We start from the raw sequence: 17259 nt of genomic DNA, 5'->3' as shown, positions 1-17259 counted from the left end.
TTCTCTTGTCTTTCCCTAGCCTGACAGAGACTTCGCTCCACGCTCTCCTGTACTCTCCGGTACTGCTGCTGCCTCTCTGTGTCCCAGTCTGTTTCTGGTGAAGTGTCCTCGGGTGTCAGGACTCCCATTTCCAGGTCAACAGGTAACTTACCAGGTCTTGCCCTCATTAGGTAAGCCGGGGTACAGTTGGTGGAACCTACCGGGATGTGGTTGTATAGGTCCACCAGATCGGGCAACTTCTCAGGCCACAGACTGCGTTCTTCCAGGGGCAACGTTTTTAGAAGATCCATTACCACCTGGTTCATTTTCTCACAAAGTCCATTAGTTTGCGGATGGTAGGGTGTCGTCCTTATCTTCCGGCAGCCATACAGATTGCAGAATTCCTGGAAGACCTCCGCTTCAAAGGCAGGTCCCTGGTCCGTCAGCACTTGGTCCGGGTACCCGTGTGGACGGCAAAAGTGCTGCTGGAAGGCTCTAGCTGCTGTTTGAGCCGTTAAGTCCTTGACGGGGACGACAACCAGAAACCAGGAGTAATGATCCACGATGGTTAACGCGTAGACGTAGCCACTTCTGCTTGGGGTCAGTTTTACATGATCCAAGGCTACCAGTTCCAACGGTTGCCGGGTGACGATGGACTGCAGGGGAGTCTTCTGGCTGGCACGGTCCTTCCTTCTCAGGTTGCACGGGCCACAGTCTCTGCACCACTTCTCGATGGTTCCCCTCATGCCTACCCAGTGGAACCGCTCGCGCAGCAGGAACTCCAGCTTCTTCCACCCGAAGTGTCCAGCTCCGTCGTGGTATGCCTCCATCACCATGGCTGCGTCTCTTCGTGGCACCACTACTTGCCAGAGTAATTCATGCGACCGGGAGTTAACCATTCTGCGGCACAACTTCCCTTTGTAAAGGAACAGTCGACTCTTCTCTGCCCATAGTTGTTTGGCTTCCTCCGGAGCGTCTGGTTCAAGGCGAGCCTCCGGCCGAGTCAGCATCTCCTTCACCAGTCGGACGGCAGGGTCGCTGTCTTGCGTTTCCGCCCAGTTGTAGTGGGGTAAGGGGTTCAACGTAGCAGCCTGCTTACTCCTTACCCGGTGGGAATACTGGATAGTCCCATGACGGTGGAACGCAGGGAGTTCAACTTCTTCCAGTCCCTCCGGATCTTCTCCTCCGTCCGGCAGGTTGGGCATCCTGGACAGGGTGTCCGCGTTGGTATTGGAGCATCCTGCCCGGTATTTGATTGTGAACTCGTAGTTGGACAGACGGGCCATCCACCTCTGCTCCAGGGCACCGAGTCTTGCCGTGTCCAGGTGTGTCAACGGGTTGTTATCCGTGTACACGGTGAACCGGGAAGAAGCGAGGTAATGCTTAAAGCGCTCGGTGACTGCCCATACTACGGCCAGGAACTCTAGCTTAAATGAGCTGTAATTCTCGGGGTTCCTTTCGGTGGGTCGCAGTTTTCGGCTGGCGTAGGCGATTACTCGTTCCTTCCCCTGCTGGATCTGGGACAGTACGGCTCCTAGCCCGATGTTACTGGCGTCGGTGTAGAGGATAAAGGGCTGGCTATAATCCGGGTACGCCAGGATTTCGTCCCCCGTGAGGGCCATCTTCAGCTGGCGGAAGGACTCTTCTTCCAGCTCCTCCCATTTGAAGGGCGGCTTCTGGTTCTTGGCCTTCCGGGACTGGCCTATCAGGAGGTCCTGCATAGGTGCTGCCTTTTTGGTGAAACCGGGAATAAACCTTCGGTAGTAGCCTACCAACCCGAGGAACTGCCGCACTTCTTTTACGCTGGAGGGGCTTGGCCATTCCTTAATTGCGGTGATCTTATCAGGGTCGGGAGCCACTCCGTCAGCGCTCACCACGTGTCCCAGGTACTGCACCTTTGGTTTCAGGAGGTGACACTTGGAGGGTTTCACCTTTAGGCCGTAACTTGCCAGAGCTTCGAACACTTCCGCCAGGTGTTTCAGGTGGTCCTCATACGTCTTGGAATATGCGATGACATCGTCCAGGTACAACAGGACCGTCTCGAAGTTTCTGTGGCCCAGACAACACTCCATTAGTCGTTGGAAGGTTCCCGGTGCGTTGCAGAGTCCGAACGGCATGCAGGTGAACTCGCTAAGTCCCATCGGGGTGGTGAATGCGGTCTTCTCCCGGTCCGCCTCTGCTACAGGAACCTGCCAGTACCCGCTAGTGAGATCCAAGGTAGAGAAGAAGTTAGCAGATCTTAAAGCAGCCAATGACTCCTCTATCCTTGGTAAGGGGTACGCATCCTTGTGTGTGATACAATTGATTTTCCGGTAATCTACACACATCCTCATGGTGTTGTCTTTCTTTCGGACTAAGACTAGTGGAGCTGCCCAGGGGCTACAGCTATCCCTGATCACCCCAGCCTCCTTCATGTCTCTAAGCATCCCCTTGGCGTGTTGGTAGTGGGCAGGGGGTACGGGTCGATACCTCTCTTTTATAGGAGGATGGTCTCCCGTGGGGATGTGGTGTTCTACCCCCTTGACTCGCCCGAAGTCTAACGGGTGTTTACTGAACACTCTCTCGTACTCCTGAACCACCCGATAGACTCCTTGTTTCTGGTGTGCGGGAGTGGAGTCAGTACCCAGATGTAGTTGCTGACACCAGTCCTCCATGTTTTTCTTAGAGCCGTTACCTTCCTCCGGGTGAGATGGAGGCAAGGGTTCCACAGATTGTATAGAATTTTGGTTAATGGTATATAATTTGGCTAGCGTGGCATACCGGGGCAGGTACACTTCCCTCTCCCCGATATTTATTATGCGAACGGGCACCCTCCCATGGCGTACATCAACCACCCCCCGTGCTGTCAAAATGGTGGGCCTACTGTCCGAGTAAACTGGTTCTACCATTGCCTGGTAATCTCTACCTCTCAGACCAATAGCTGCCCGGCACCAAATCATCATTTCACTTTTTGGGGGCATGGCAATAGGAAAAGGGTCACACATTCTTACGCTACCAATCTCACCGCCGGAGAGTTCCACCTGTTGCCGTCGCATCAGTGCCCGGATCTCTTTCTGGAGCACCCGCTGCTCGCCGGAGCTGGCGTTCTTGGCAACCTGCTGTAAAAGGAAAATCACCTCTGCAAGACAATTTTCAATTACATTAGTTCCTAGAGTTATTTTTGGGTGACTCTCATGTTTGTCAATATCTACAATGATCAGTCCCTGTGCTGCCAGTTCGACTCTACCGATTTTGATGGTCACCTCTTTAAATCCGATCTGTGGCATGGGCTGGCCATTGCTGGCGATGATACTCAAGTCGTCGTCAGGGTAGCGGGTAATATCCGAGTCATTCCAGTATTGCTTAAAGAGCACGTACGGGATGGTGGTGACCTGTGACCCGGTGTCCAGTAGGGCACTCATGGGAATGCCATCCAGTACCACAGGCAAGACTGGACGTCCTCCCACATATCTGTCGCGCCAGTTCGATGGGCCTGGTGATCTTTTTCCTGGGGGTTGGCCCTCTACCCCAGGTTGTGCCAGTTTAAAGAACAGTACCTTGCCATATGTCCAGGTTGATTGCAGCGGCGGCAGATGGGTCGTCCGTCCTCGCTGTATCGGTCACTGGGTCTTCCTCTGGCCGGTGGGGTCCTCCTTGGTCGACGCCACGGGATGTCCTCCGGTCCGGATGCCAGCTGGATCTTCCCTGGGGTGGAAGCCTGTAAAGACTGCACAGTTCGGGTTAGCGCAGCAACGCTCTTAGCTAGCTCTTGGACCTGATGGTGTAGGTCTGGAGCTGGGTCATTGTCCAAAGCCTGCGCATCAGCTCCCACAGGCCCTGCCGACAAGGGCGCCGCCTCCTGGTGGTAAGTGATAGCAGGGCGCTTGTGGGTCACAACGCCACCCGGTGCCGGTTCTCGGAGCACCCGGATGGCTCTGTCCTTGAACTGTGCAAAGCTCAGATGGGGATCCTGTAAGGCCATTGCCCGCAACTGGGTTCGGTGGGTATTACAATACAGTCCCTCTATAAACTGTTCGGTCAACAGCCTGTCCTCGTTTCCCACTCCATCAGGGTCGGTCTGCTTAATGGCCCTCAGGGCCTCTTGTAGGTTTAGTGCATAGTCCCTTATACTCTCATGCGCTCGCTGCTTGCACCCGTAGAATCTAAGCTTAATCTCGGCTGAGGTGCGGGTATCAAAGGTGTCCTTCAGCCGGGTTAGTATCCCTGCGACAGTCTTCCTCCCAGGTGGCCAGGATTTTACTTCCCTTTTGGCTGCCCCGGTTAGTTGGGCCACCAGAATGCTCACTTTTTGCTCTTCTGTGAGGGGGTACACCTGGAAGAGGCTATCCAGCTTTTCTCTAAAGTCATGCAGGGTATGTGACTCCCCTGAGTACTGGGGTAGCCAAGCTGCTCCCGGGATATAGGGCATGGTGAAGGGCATAACTGCAGCAGCGGTAGCGCTGGCGGGGGTTGAGGCAGTGAAGCTCTCCTCTGTATCCGACATCTTCCTCCCCCCTAGTGGACCGTGGCCTACCTTGCGATGATCCTCTTCCGTAGGCCGCGGCTCCGCAGTGGATCGTCAGGGTTGAGGACCTTCCGTCGCGCTCCTGTGACGTCGGCGTCTGCTGGGCTCCTTCCAGGACCTTACGCAATGTCCGGACGTGAGGCGGGGCTTCAGTTCTCGCGCGCTTTCGGAGTCCACGCCCCTCTTCTTCCCGCGCGGCGTCCTCAAGATGGCGTCCAATGGCGGGAGAACTCCACGGATGGCGGGAAGAAGGCAGAAGATGGCGCCGGATGGCGGGAAACTTCACCGATGGCGGGAAGAAGGCTGAAGATGGCGCCGGATGGCGGGAATCTTCACCACAGGTAAGTTTGAAAAGTCTTTTTTTCAGGCACGCAGTACCCAGTGGTTGCGGGCACGAAATCCTGCCGACTACGCCAAAGTTAACGCGCCCCTGGGCCTGTGTCGCGCTGCGTTGCGCACGCGGGAGCTTACTCGGAGCCGGATCTCTTGAGGGTTGTAGTCTCGTGGCGGTGACCCGGTCCGTGCCCAGGGAGTCAAACTGAGCGGCGATGTAACAGCGGTAGATGCAGGACGACTACGCCACCCGTTGAATGCAGCTATTGAGCTGCCGCTGCAGGACAGTCCGCTGAGGCCGGTGGATGGATGGTGCAGCGTAGATGGTATAACCCCCAACGGGAGGGGTATGGCCTCAGGGCAGCAGATGTGGATGATGGGGGTAGCAGGAACCACTCAGAGACGGTGCGGTGTAATTCAGGGTCTTTACTGGTAACAACGATAGACCCTCCCGGAGTACTTGCTAGTGAACGGGGCCTGGTCAGTCCTTGAGCAGATGGGATCTCCCCTGGCCAGGCGGAGTTGTAGGCCTCCCAAACTGACTGTACTCTTCTGGCTACCTTGCTAGAAGCGGATATAAGTAGCCCACGTCCCTGAGTGTACCGTGTGGTGCTCACCCGTATGGCCGGTGACTCGGGGCCTTCTAATGGCTTCCGCTCCACGATGGCGGTGCTGGTCCCACGCGTGTGACCGTGCCTTCGGGTTTCTGGGCCTGAGGACCTGAAATCCCCTGCCGGTCGGCTTCTGCTGCTGGGTAAGAGTTAGTCCCCACAGCCTCGGACGCCGGGTCCGGTAAGAAAGCTTCTCAGTCAGTGCGAGCTCTGCAGCTGCCAGCCCCTGACTCGTAGTAGTATTGCTTCTGCTGTTTCTTGTCTCTACTCTCCTTGACTGACTAACCCTGCTTCAGCCCCGGGTTTATATAGGGGAAGGTCTTCCCCTCCCAAGACTGGGCAGGAGGTGTGGCATGCACAGGATCCCTGACCAAAGGACCTCCCACCTGCTCTCAGACATAACATTACATTACTGTGGGAAACCAGACCCCTGGGGTGCCACACTTGCCTTCACAAGACTGGCTTACGGGGTCTGCCAAGGTTAAGACTACCTGCAAAGGACTTGTTGCCTCTTTATGCCACTTTTTTCCCTCTATGCTGTGAATTACTGACCTTGGGGAAGCTTACTGAACACAAATTTGTTAATTATTCAATGGGAGCTGTATTATGTTATTCTGAAGGGAAGCACTGAAACAGAAATATAGAGCTCAATTTCCTATTAAAAAAAATTGGACCTATTTAAGGGGCAGTCAGACGGCCGTATAAATCGGAAAGAGATCTGAACGTAATGCAGTGTCTGGCCGGCGGCTTTCCCAACTTGAGAGTGACAGCTTCATGTATTTCTATAGAGCGGTCAAGCTCAGGTCCGGAGAGCCGCGGCCAGTCCAATCACTGTGATCCAATCTCAGTATCTCTCAGTTTGTATGGCCACATAGCTGCATTCTTAGATGAACTCCTTAGCACCCTACAGCAGATTCCATCATCAGCATATGTCACTTTGTGCACCATGATGGATGTATATCGTGTTGGTTAAGCGGTGCACTTGTGTCAGTGCCATCATTTGAAGGAGCCATGTTCCTGCTATAGCTGGTGTTCTCGCCCGTCCTAGAGTTTATCCATCATATATTCATTATTATTTTATTTTCCTTAAGCAGTGACATTAATTCCACAGCACTTTACAGACTTCTAGTGATGAGCGAGTATGTTCTGTTAACCCTTTCGCTGAGAATGCTCGGGCGAGCTCCGAGTATTTACAGCTGCTCGGTGATATGGTTGAATCCCTCCCGTGTACATGATTTGCGACTGTTTGACAGCTTTAATACATGTGAGGAATGTCTATTTCTTACACATTCCTCACATGTAATAAAACTGTCAAACAGTTGCAAATCATGCACACGGGAGCGATTCAACCTCATCACCGAGCAGCTGTAAATACTCGGAGCTCGCTCCAGTATACTGGGCAAAAGGGTTAAAAAAACATACTTGCTCATCACTACAGACTTCGTCATCACTGTCCCCATTGGGGCTCACAATCTACTTTCCCTATCAGTTTGTCTTTGGAGTGTAGGAGGAAACTGGAGAATCTGGAGGAAACCCACACAAATACGGGGAGAACATACAAACTCCTTGCAGATGTTGTCCTTGGTGTGATGTGAACCCAGGACCCCAGCGCTGCAAGGCACTGTTAATAGAAACATAAAAACTCTAGGAAAGAGCTCACTGATGGATTCTCAGTAGAGTTGGTCTCAATCGTTCACACGTCCTATTCCATCGGCCTCGACAGTGGTGGTTTGTGGCACTGCACAGGAAAGGGAGTATGGCTTCTCAGCTACTGATATCTCTTCCATTGATTAGCTGGTTGGGCGTGATAGTATTGCTGCGGCGTGATGCATATGAGGTCACACAAGGCCGGATAATCAATAGAAGAGCTGCCAACATCAACAAGAAAGGGGTGGTACTCTCTCTCCCATGCCGCAGCCATAGACCACTGTCATGCCTGAAGACACGGGATGTGCAAATTAATTTGTACCAACTTTAATTCTTAGGTAAAGCGTAACCTTTGTTTTCATTTTTATTTCATAAATTAATAGTACACATGAAAATAAGCAACTTTGTAATATATCTCATCCAAGAAGCCTGCTTCTTTCTCTGCCCAAATTGATCATTCATTATCAAAATTCTCAATTCTGAGGTAAAATCTGTAATCAGTGAAGACAGATTTTCCCATTACTCAAATAGGAGATGGCAGCTGCTATGGATACAACACTATGTAGACTGGAGAAGGAGGGAGGAGCTCAGCCTCTAGCTCCTCCCTCCTCCTATCTACGTAGAATTGTATCCATAGCAACTGCCATCTCCTATCATATCATAAGTATTAATTATTAAATCACCAGAGGTATTAGATATCAAGTCATAACCATCCTAGAGCATATTAGCCACTTATCACAGATATTAGATATTACCAACTAAACCACTATAGGCCACTTAAAGTATCAGGGTATGTGCACACGTTTCAGGCTGTGCAGCAGAAAATGAAATGCTACTGTCAATCACTGACAGCGGCATTTAATTTTAGTGTGCAAGAAGTGCGTCACAAGACCCGCCCATCGGCACCCCTGTCATGTGATCACAGGGCGCCGATGGGTTGACATGACAGCCAGGCGTCTCCAGAAGACCCCCATGCTTGTCATTGCAGATCTCCTATGAATAGGAGATGGTGATTTCTGAAGCCCTGCTACGTGTAAGCACAAGGAATCGGAAGATCATAGCTTCAAGTCTCCTAAGGAGACTATTGAAGTTGTAAAAAATGAAAAAAAAATGTTTTAAAAAATATTGAAAAAAATGTAAAAAATATAAAAGTTCAAATCACTCCCTTTATCGCTGCATTCAGAATTGCCCGATCTATCAAAGTAAATTAATCCGATTAATAAACAGCGTAACGAGAAAGAAAATTGAAACACTAGAGTTACATTTTTTTGGTCGCCTCAACATTTTAATAAAATGCAATAACAGACGATTGAAATGTTGTATCTACCCCAAAATGGTATCATTAAAAACATCAGCTTGAGGCAAAAACTAAGTCCCAGATCCCGAAAAGCGGAGACACTACAGGTCTCAAAAATTGGCGCCATTTTTTTTCTTACAAACTTTGGATTTTTTTCACCACTTAAATAAAAAAAGAACCTATACATGTTTGGTATCTGTGTACTCATACTGACATGGAGAATCATACTGGCAGATTAGTTTTAGCATGTAGTGAGCATGGTTAAAAAAAAATAAAAATGTGAAATTGCACTTTCTTTTGCAATTTCACCGCACTTGGAATTTTTTTCCCGTTTTCCAGTTCATTATATGGTAAAATCAATGGTGTCGTTCAAAAGTACAACTCGTCCCACAAAAAAAAACAAGCTCTCATATGGCTATATTGATGGAAAAGTAGAAAAGATATGGCTCTTAGGAAGAAGGGGAGCAAAAAAACAAAAACGGAAAAAGAAAAAATCGCAAGGTCATGAAGGGGTTAAATCTGCCGCAAATCTGCAAGGAAAAAACAAGCAACGTGTGCATGAGACTTCAGGAAACTTATTCATTTGATGGTAATAGGAAATCCTATAGTTTTTGTGACAAAAATGCAATGTGTGCACAGACCCTAATGATTTTACGATTATTAACCCCCAAATCATTCCATGTACAAAAGTGTAATGTAACTTAAGTAGAAAGTTTGCAAAGTCAGTATAATTGGGAAAATTTACCCATTTGCAATATCTACAATACCTCTGACTCTACAGTATATATGTGTGTGATGGGATGGCAATATCTAAATATCCGTAATGCAATCATGCTTTTCAGAGTTCTCCCATGATAAAACTGAATGCAGAGAAACATGGTCATACCTGGTTAGTTCCGGAGCGGCTTGTAGCTGTTGCACCTGGCATTTCTGGCATGTAATACAAACTGCTGTTTGCTCATCTGTGCGTTATGAAAAATGTAACTACCTCAAAAAGAATAATGGGAAAGACAAAGGCAGAAAAGAGAAATCCATACTCTGTTAGAGGGGTGGGAGACACGGCCAGACCTTGGGGGATTTACTTACTACAGAAAATATCTACCAACAGTCTGTATTTCGATGCAGGAGGTATTTTTTTCTAGACATATCTCAAGGGATTTGATAAATATTCCCATGATACTCAACACATACTGTAAAGACAATGTTACATATAAACGGCTTCTCGACAGCAAATGTAACAATATAAACACCTGCTAAAAATCAAGGTACTCTGACCTAATTCTGGAATGGTGTCTATCATTTTTTAATAATGAGAAGATATGAAAAACTGATGTTTTATATCAATAGTCTTCTGGAAATTATTCTCTAAAGACTTTGTTCTTTTTCATAGAGAGAGTCAGACAAGTAATACCACTTTCCATTTGTCGTATGCACCTACACAGTCTGTGGAAAGCTTAGGGGCAAGAACCCAATCAAGATTGTAAGACATTTTTAAAAGGTTCTTATATACTTAAAATTGCAAAGTGTTTGTTAAAAAAAAGTAACTTTGCAATTTACTCGTTATTAAAATTTCTCTCTGTTCTCAAGAATGAAAGGATTTTTTATTTGATTGTTTACTGCTTGCTACCTAGATGACTAGTTTCGTAGCATTGGCTGAACCCACACAGTGCTTACAAGCTCTTTCCGATAGAGCTTGTAAGTGCTCCGCTGAAGCTGGCCTGGATCACTGCAGCGTTATATTTGCTCCCGATCTAGCCATCTTCAGTGTCCCTGTGCTCCTTCGATGGTGCAGAGGCAAAGCTGCCTCGCAGAGCAGCATCAGATAGCACAATGTTCAGGTTAGCGGCACGACAATGCCACTAGACCAGGGGTGAGCACCATCATTTTCCTAAGAGACCGTTTTGTGGAGGGCTGCACCAATAGGCTGAAATTAATTCTGCTCAATATTAATATTAACATAGTAATTATACTTATTATTTTATATTAATATTATCACTTAATATTCTAAAGAATTAAGTATGCTGACATCCCACTCTATATCGTATGAGCCCGCACACAGCCCCCTTTATACCATATGAGCCCCCACATAGCCTCTCTATATACAATATGAGCACCCACATCATTTTTTCATTTTAAAAATTACAAAAAAGGAAAATGGGTCAATGCTATAGTTTAGGCACCCTTGGAGATTTGTGTGCTCAGATAACGTTGACCAAGGTTTCAGACCTTAATTAGCCTGTTAAGGTTATGGCTTGTTCACGATCATCATTAGGAAAGGCCAGGTGATGCAAATTCCCAGCTTTATAAAAACCCAGCCTCCTCTAACCTTGTGCCAAAAAACAGAAGCCAAGGGTTCTTCTAAGCATCTGCCTAGCACTCCACCAAATGAAAATGGTGGAGGCTCACAAAGCAGGAGAAGGCTATAAGAAGATAGCAAAGTTGCCCTTTCCTCAGTTCGAAATGTATTTAAGAAATGGCAGTTAACAGGAACAGTGGAGGTCAAGATAAGGTCTGGAAGACCAAGCAAAATTTCAGTGAGAGCTGCTCGTAGGATTATTAGAGAGGCAAATGAGATCCCCCGCTTGACTGCAAAAGACCTTCAGAAAGATTTAGCAGACTCTGGAGTTGTGGTACATTGTTCTACTGTTCGGAGACATCTGCGCAAATTTGAAGAGTCATCAGAATAAAACCTCTCCTGCATCCTCACCATACAATTCAGCATCAGAAGTTTGCAAAAGAACATGTAAACAAGCCTGATGCATTTTGGAAACAAGTCCTGTGGACCGATGAGGTTAAAATAGAACTTTTTGGCCACAATGATCAAAGATATGTGTGGAGTAAAAAGGGCACAGAATTTCAGGAAACTAATATCTCGCCAACCATTAAGCATGGCGGTGGATCAATCATGCTTTGGGGTTGTTATGCAGCCAATAGCACAGGAAACATTTCACGGGCAGAGGGAAGAATGGATTCAATTATCTTTCAACAAATTCCTGATGCAAACAGAACATCATCTGTAAAAAAGCTGAAGTTGAAAAGAGGATGGCTTCTACAAATAGATAATGATCCTAAAAACACATCAAAATCCACAATAGTCGACCTCAAAAGGCGCAAGCTGAAGGTTTTACAATGGCCCTCACAGTCCCCTGATCTGAACATCATTGAAAATCTGTGGCTAGACCTCAAAATAGCAGGGCATGCAAGACGACCTAGGAATCTCACAGAACTGGAAGAATTTTCCAAGGAAGAATGGATGGAAACTCCTCTAACAAGAGTTGAAAGACTCTTGGCTGGCTACAAAAAGCGTTTACAAGCTGTGATACTTTCAAAAGGGGGTGCTACTAGGTACTAACCATGCAGGGTGCCCAAACTTTGGCATCAGTTAATTTTCCTTTTTGTAATTTTTCAAATGCAAAAGATGAAAAAAAAAATATATATATACATATATATATATATATTTATTTATTTTGCCTAAAATACAAAGGAAATGTGTCATCTTTAACTTTAGGCCTTTTAGAGATCATTTCATCTTTAAATTGCTTAACTGTTCACAATAACAGTAATATTTACCAGGGGTGCCCAAACTTTTACATGCCGCTGTATGTACAGTATGAGCCCCCACATAGCCTCTCTATATACAGTGTGAACCCCCACTTAGCCACTTAAATACATTATGAGCCCTCACATAACCTCCTATATACAGTATGAGCCCCCACATAGCCTCCTACATACAATATGAGCTCCACATAGCTTCCTATATACAGTATGAGAGCCTCATATAGCCTCCTATATACAGTGTGAGCACCACATAGTCCCCTATATACAGTGTGAGCCCCCACATAGCCTCCTATATACAGTATGAGCCCTCACATAGCCTCCTATATACAGCATGAGCCCACACATAGCCTCTTATACAGTATGAGCCCACACATAGCCTTCTATATATAGTATGAGCCCCCACATAGCCTCTTATACAGTATGAGCCCCCACATAGCCTTCTATATACAGTATGAGCCCCCACATAGCTAACTAAATAAAGTTTGAGCCCACACATAGCCTGCTATATACATGAAAACATGCCTTACACATATGAAAAAAAGAAAAACACATGCTTACCACCTGCGCTCTGCTCCAGTCTGTGCACTGGCTCTCCGCACAGCAGATGAGATTAAATGACGTCATTGTGTCTGCTGACTCAGTCGCACACACTGATTGGTGGAAAAAGGAGTTGGCGGCTCCGTCCTCCACAAATGTATTCACTGCTGTCTGCATCCTGAAGGTGCAAACAGCATTGATAGCGGGCGGCGGATGGTGCGGCCCGTGGGCCACTGTTTTTAGCCATTCGGCTGTCTCGGTCCAGCTGCCCTATGTCATGACGACTGCAATTCTCCCAAATACCCAGGTTGATAACCCAACATATATAACCAAACCTACAAAAAATAGTACATGAGGCAAAATTGAAAACACTATAAAGGCTTTATTAATTACATATTATATAAAGACATGTAAAAAGTAGTGAATATATAAGACTAAGTTAATAGAGAAAAAGTAATTTCAATCAACAAGCTTAATCCGCTCTTAGTACTAAGTAAAATGAAGCAACACACTTTTCTATTAATGTCGCAATGTTACCGTATGTGTCGATACATCTATACTGCACATAGGTGAAAATACACCAAACAATACAGAAAACATTGAAATAAGAGCCATAATATACATAATTGCCTTCACAAAGGTACATTGAAGTGAGCATCGAGGAGAAGCTATTGTAAGTAGTGTGTTTTCCCTATTTCCTATGTAACCTGTATTAATTGTTCTCTAACCTCTTTGTCTTCTCGATACATTGTCCTATTGTATAAATTATGTACTCCTTACTCTCAGTAATGTATATTATGGCACTTATGTCTATGTTTGCTGAAGACGGTCTAGCTAGGAACACAAGAAAGTGGGGTTCTGTCGGGTACTCCTAATCTGCCTGAGGAAGTGCTGAACCCCTGCCTGGTGACTGCAGCGTGACGTGGGAAGCCGACAACTGTACAGTGCACCAGTGGAACTGTCATAAGAACTGTGAGTAAAGACTCAGATGACTGCACCGCACTGCCTACATCCATTCTTTCATCTGCGCCACCTTTCCCTCCCTGCACTACAACGCCCAGCGCAACTTACACATCCTACACTGCCCTGGAGCTAGCTCTACCTGTGGAAAGCCACACCATCCCTGCTGCCGTAACACCAGCTCCAGAGGACTGCTCCGCAGTGGCGGCACCCATTAGCCGCATTCCACAGGTGGCGTCACAAACTTTCCAAATCCCCTATAAATTTCCCCTTTTTACTGACCGCCCTGGGTCACGGACCCGGCCAGCCACCATGATATCCCCTGTACCGGCATCCATAGGCCCGGCTGCCGAGTACCCCACGGCCCAGGGGGCGCGTCATATGCATAATGAGTCCAGTTGGCGATCCTATGAGTGATTGACAGTCTTCCATGTATGACTGTGCATGAAGAGATAGCTGTCAGTCATTGAGTAAGACCGCCCACTGGACTCATATCCATAAAAAAAACAGGGATTTCAATGAATAAAATACAAGTAATATTGAATTTCCAAAAAACCTATACATCATTCTTCTCAGCTTCTCCATCTCTTTACCCTGTTGTCCACAGATTGGACTGTATGTACAACTTATACATAGTTTTTAAGGTTTAAGGAAGACTAAGTCCATTTTGTTCAACCCACAGCCTAACATGTTGATCTAGAGGAAGGCAAAAAAAAACCATGTGGCAAACACTAAGCTCCACACTGGGGAAAAAAATTCCTTCCCGACTCTATACGACAATTAGACTTGTTCCCTGGATCAACGCCCTATCAAGGAATCTAGTATATATAACCTGTAATATTATACTTTTTAAGAAAGGCATCCATGCAACTTGATGGGTTGCCTTTAACTCCCAAATGGCTGAAGCCTCTCTGCAGGAAATTCTATCCCCTGCTTGTCCCAAAACTATTTTCCTTCTCTAGCTAACACCCCCCATTCGGTCAGGCTGCCTACTGCGCTATGTCTGCATCTCACTAGATGGCTCACATTTTCTCTAAATAAGCCCAAGCACCCTTTCAATGTTATTAAAGGAGTTGTCCAGTCCAAATCGATAAGTCTGCAGTCACTCTGTGTGATTGCAGACTTATGGATCCCCCCAGTGCACGCACTGCGGAGATTCGCTGTTTTCCGAACTGGGACTAGAGGGTATGCATGCGTTATACCTACTCCCGGATAGAGCACGCCCAATGGGCGCCGCAACGCTCCACACAATTGTATAGAGTGAGGCCGCGCCCAACTAGGGATGCTGCCTTCCAGTGGGCGTGGCCGACTAGAGGGCGCGGCCTTGGTTCATACAAGTGTTTGGAGCGAGGTCCCGCCCACTGGACTAGCTCTGGCAGTGCATGCGCTTGGGGGGGGATTCATTAGTCTGCAGTCCCACAGAGTGACTGCAGACTTATCGATTTGGACCGGGGAAACCCCTTTAAAATATGTTGCCCTACAGAAATAAAGTCTAATTTTTCCATAAAGGAGTAAAGTAAATGTTTAAATCCACAATCTATAAGGAGCAATATATCAGAATATACAGTGGGTACAGAAAGTATTCAGACCCCTATAAATTTTTCACTCTTTGTTTCATTGCAGCCATTTGGTAAATTCTAAAAAGTTCTTTTTTTCCTCATTAAAGTTCACTCTGCACCCCATCTTGACTGAAAAAAAACAGAAATGTAAACATTTTTGCAAATTCATTAAAAAAGAAAAACTGTAATATCACATGGTCATAAGTATTCAGACCCTTTGCTCAGTATTGAGTAGAAGCACCCTTTTGAGCTAGTTGTTATGATCTGCAACATAAACTAAGGAAAGATAAGGGAAAGCTGTCCCTACAGTAAGACTAAGCTGAATCCCTACGATGTAGCGGGCTGCCTGTTCCTTGTGAACAGACCCGCCTTCGTCCTCGGCTAGTCTGAACGGAGACCTATAGAATTAAGGGAGGGGTCCCTAAAAGAACTAAGGACTGGGACAAAAATGGGACACCTTCTAAACAGAAGTTGTTGCAGAGCAAAAAGGACAAACTGACAAAAAGTACTAAAGGTCCCAGAGGACCAAGAACTGACAGAGATAGGCACCGAAGCACCTGGCTAGAGAGACAGTCAAAAAAACACTGAAGTCCAGCAAAGCCAGAAGGGCGGAGCTGGAATATATAGGCAGCTGGTCACGTGACCGCAAAACACAAGATAGCAAAAACTAACAGGAGGGTTCTAACAGTACCCCCTCTTCTATGAGGATCCTCCAGGCCCAGGCCTATCAGGAAACCTCCTGTGGAAAGCCTTAACAAGCCTAGGAGCAGAGACATCTTCCGTCCTTACCCAGGAGTTGTCTTCGGGACCGAAACCCTTCCAGGAGACAAGATACTGTAATTTCCCTCTATGCCATCTAGAATTCAAAATACGAGAAATTTCATATTCGCCATCTTCCACCACAGGGGGAACTGTGACAGTGGACTCCCTATTAGATACGTCAGCCTTTTTCAACAAGGAAACATGAAACACAGGATTAATCTTCCAGGAAGTAGGGACATCCAACCTAACAGCAGACGGGTTAACAACCTGAAGCACTTTAAATGGACCCACAAACTTAGGACCCAGTTTTTTAGAGGGAATCCTCAGCCGCAGGTTCTTCGAGGACAACCAAACCATGTCACCCACAGTAAACAAAACCTCTTTACGTTTCCTGTCAAAATACTTCTTGGACTTCTTGTTAGCCTCTTGCAGGTTACAACGTACATTAGTCCAAACTCTCTGCAAATCACCGGAAAAATTCTCCTCCTCCGGCACCGCCGACCCCAATTTGGAGAACGAACCAAAAGACAGATGTCTCCCAGTACAACAAAAAAAAGGAGAACACCCAGCAGAGGAGGATGTATGATTGTTAAGAGCAAATTCTGCGAGAGGCAGAAACGCAGACCACACTTCTTGATTGTCCGCCACAAAACAACGCAAAAACTGTTATGATCTGCAACATAAACTAAGGAAAGATAAGGGAAAGCTGTCCCTACAGTAAGACTAAGCTGAATCCCTGCGATGTAGCGGGCTGCCTTTTCCTTGTGAACAGACGCGCCTTCATCCTCGGCTAGTCTGAACGGAGACCTATAGAATTAAGGGAGGGGTCCCTAAAAGAACTAAGGACTGGGACAAGAATGGGACACCTCCTAAACAGAAGTTGTTGCAGAGCAAAAAGGACAAACTGACAAAAAGTACTAAAGGTCCCAGAGGACCAAGAACTGACAGAGATAGGCACCGAAGCACCTGGCTAGAGAGACAGTCAAAACAACACTGAAATCCAGCAAAGCCAGAAGGGCGGAGCTGGAATATATAGGCAGCTGGTCACGTGACCGCAAAACACAAGATAGCAAAAACTAACAGGAGGGTTCTAACACTAGTACAGCCATGAATCTTCTTGAGAATGATGCAGCAAGTTTTTCACACCTGGATTTGGGGATCCTCTGCCATTCTACCTTGCAGATCCTCTCCAGTTCCGTCAGGTTGGATGGTGAACATTGGTGGACAGTCATTTTCAGGTCTCTCCAGAGATGCTCAATTGTGTTTAGGTCAGGCTCTGGCTGGGCCTGTCAAGAATGGTCACAGAGTTGTTCTGAAGCCACTCCTTTGTTATTTTAGCTGTGTGCTTAGTGTCATTGTCTTGTTGGAAGGTGAACCTTCGGCCAAGTTTGAGGTCCAGAGCACTCTGGAAGAGGTTTTCATCCAGGATATCTCTGTACTTGGCAGCATTCATGTTTCCTTCAATTGCAACCAGTCGACCTGTCCCTGCAACTGAAAAACCCCCCCATTGCA

Source organism: Phyllobates terribilis, unplaced genomic scaffold, assembly GCF_046119375.1.
Source record: "Phyllobates terribilis strain yellow unplaced genomic scaffold, ASM4611937v1 Scaffold_8__6_contigs__length_399053987, whole genome shotgun sequence".
Classification (NCBI taxonomy): domain Eukaryota; kingdom Metazoa; phylum Chordata; class Amphibia; order Anura; family Dendrobatidae; genus Phyllobates; species Phyllobates terribilis.
This window is presented reverse-complemented; position numbering follows the sequence as displayed.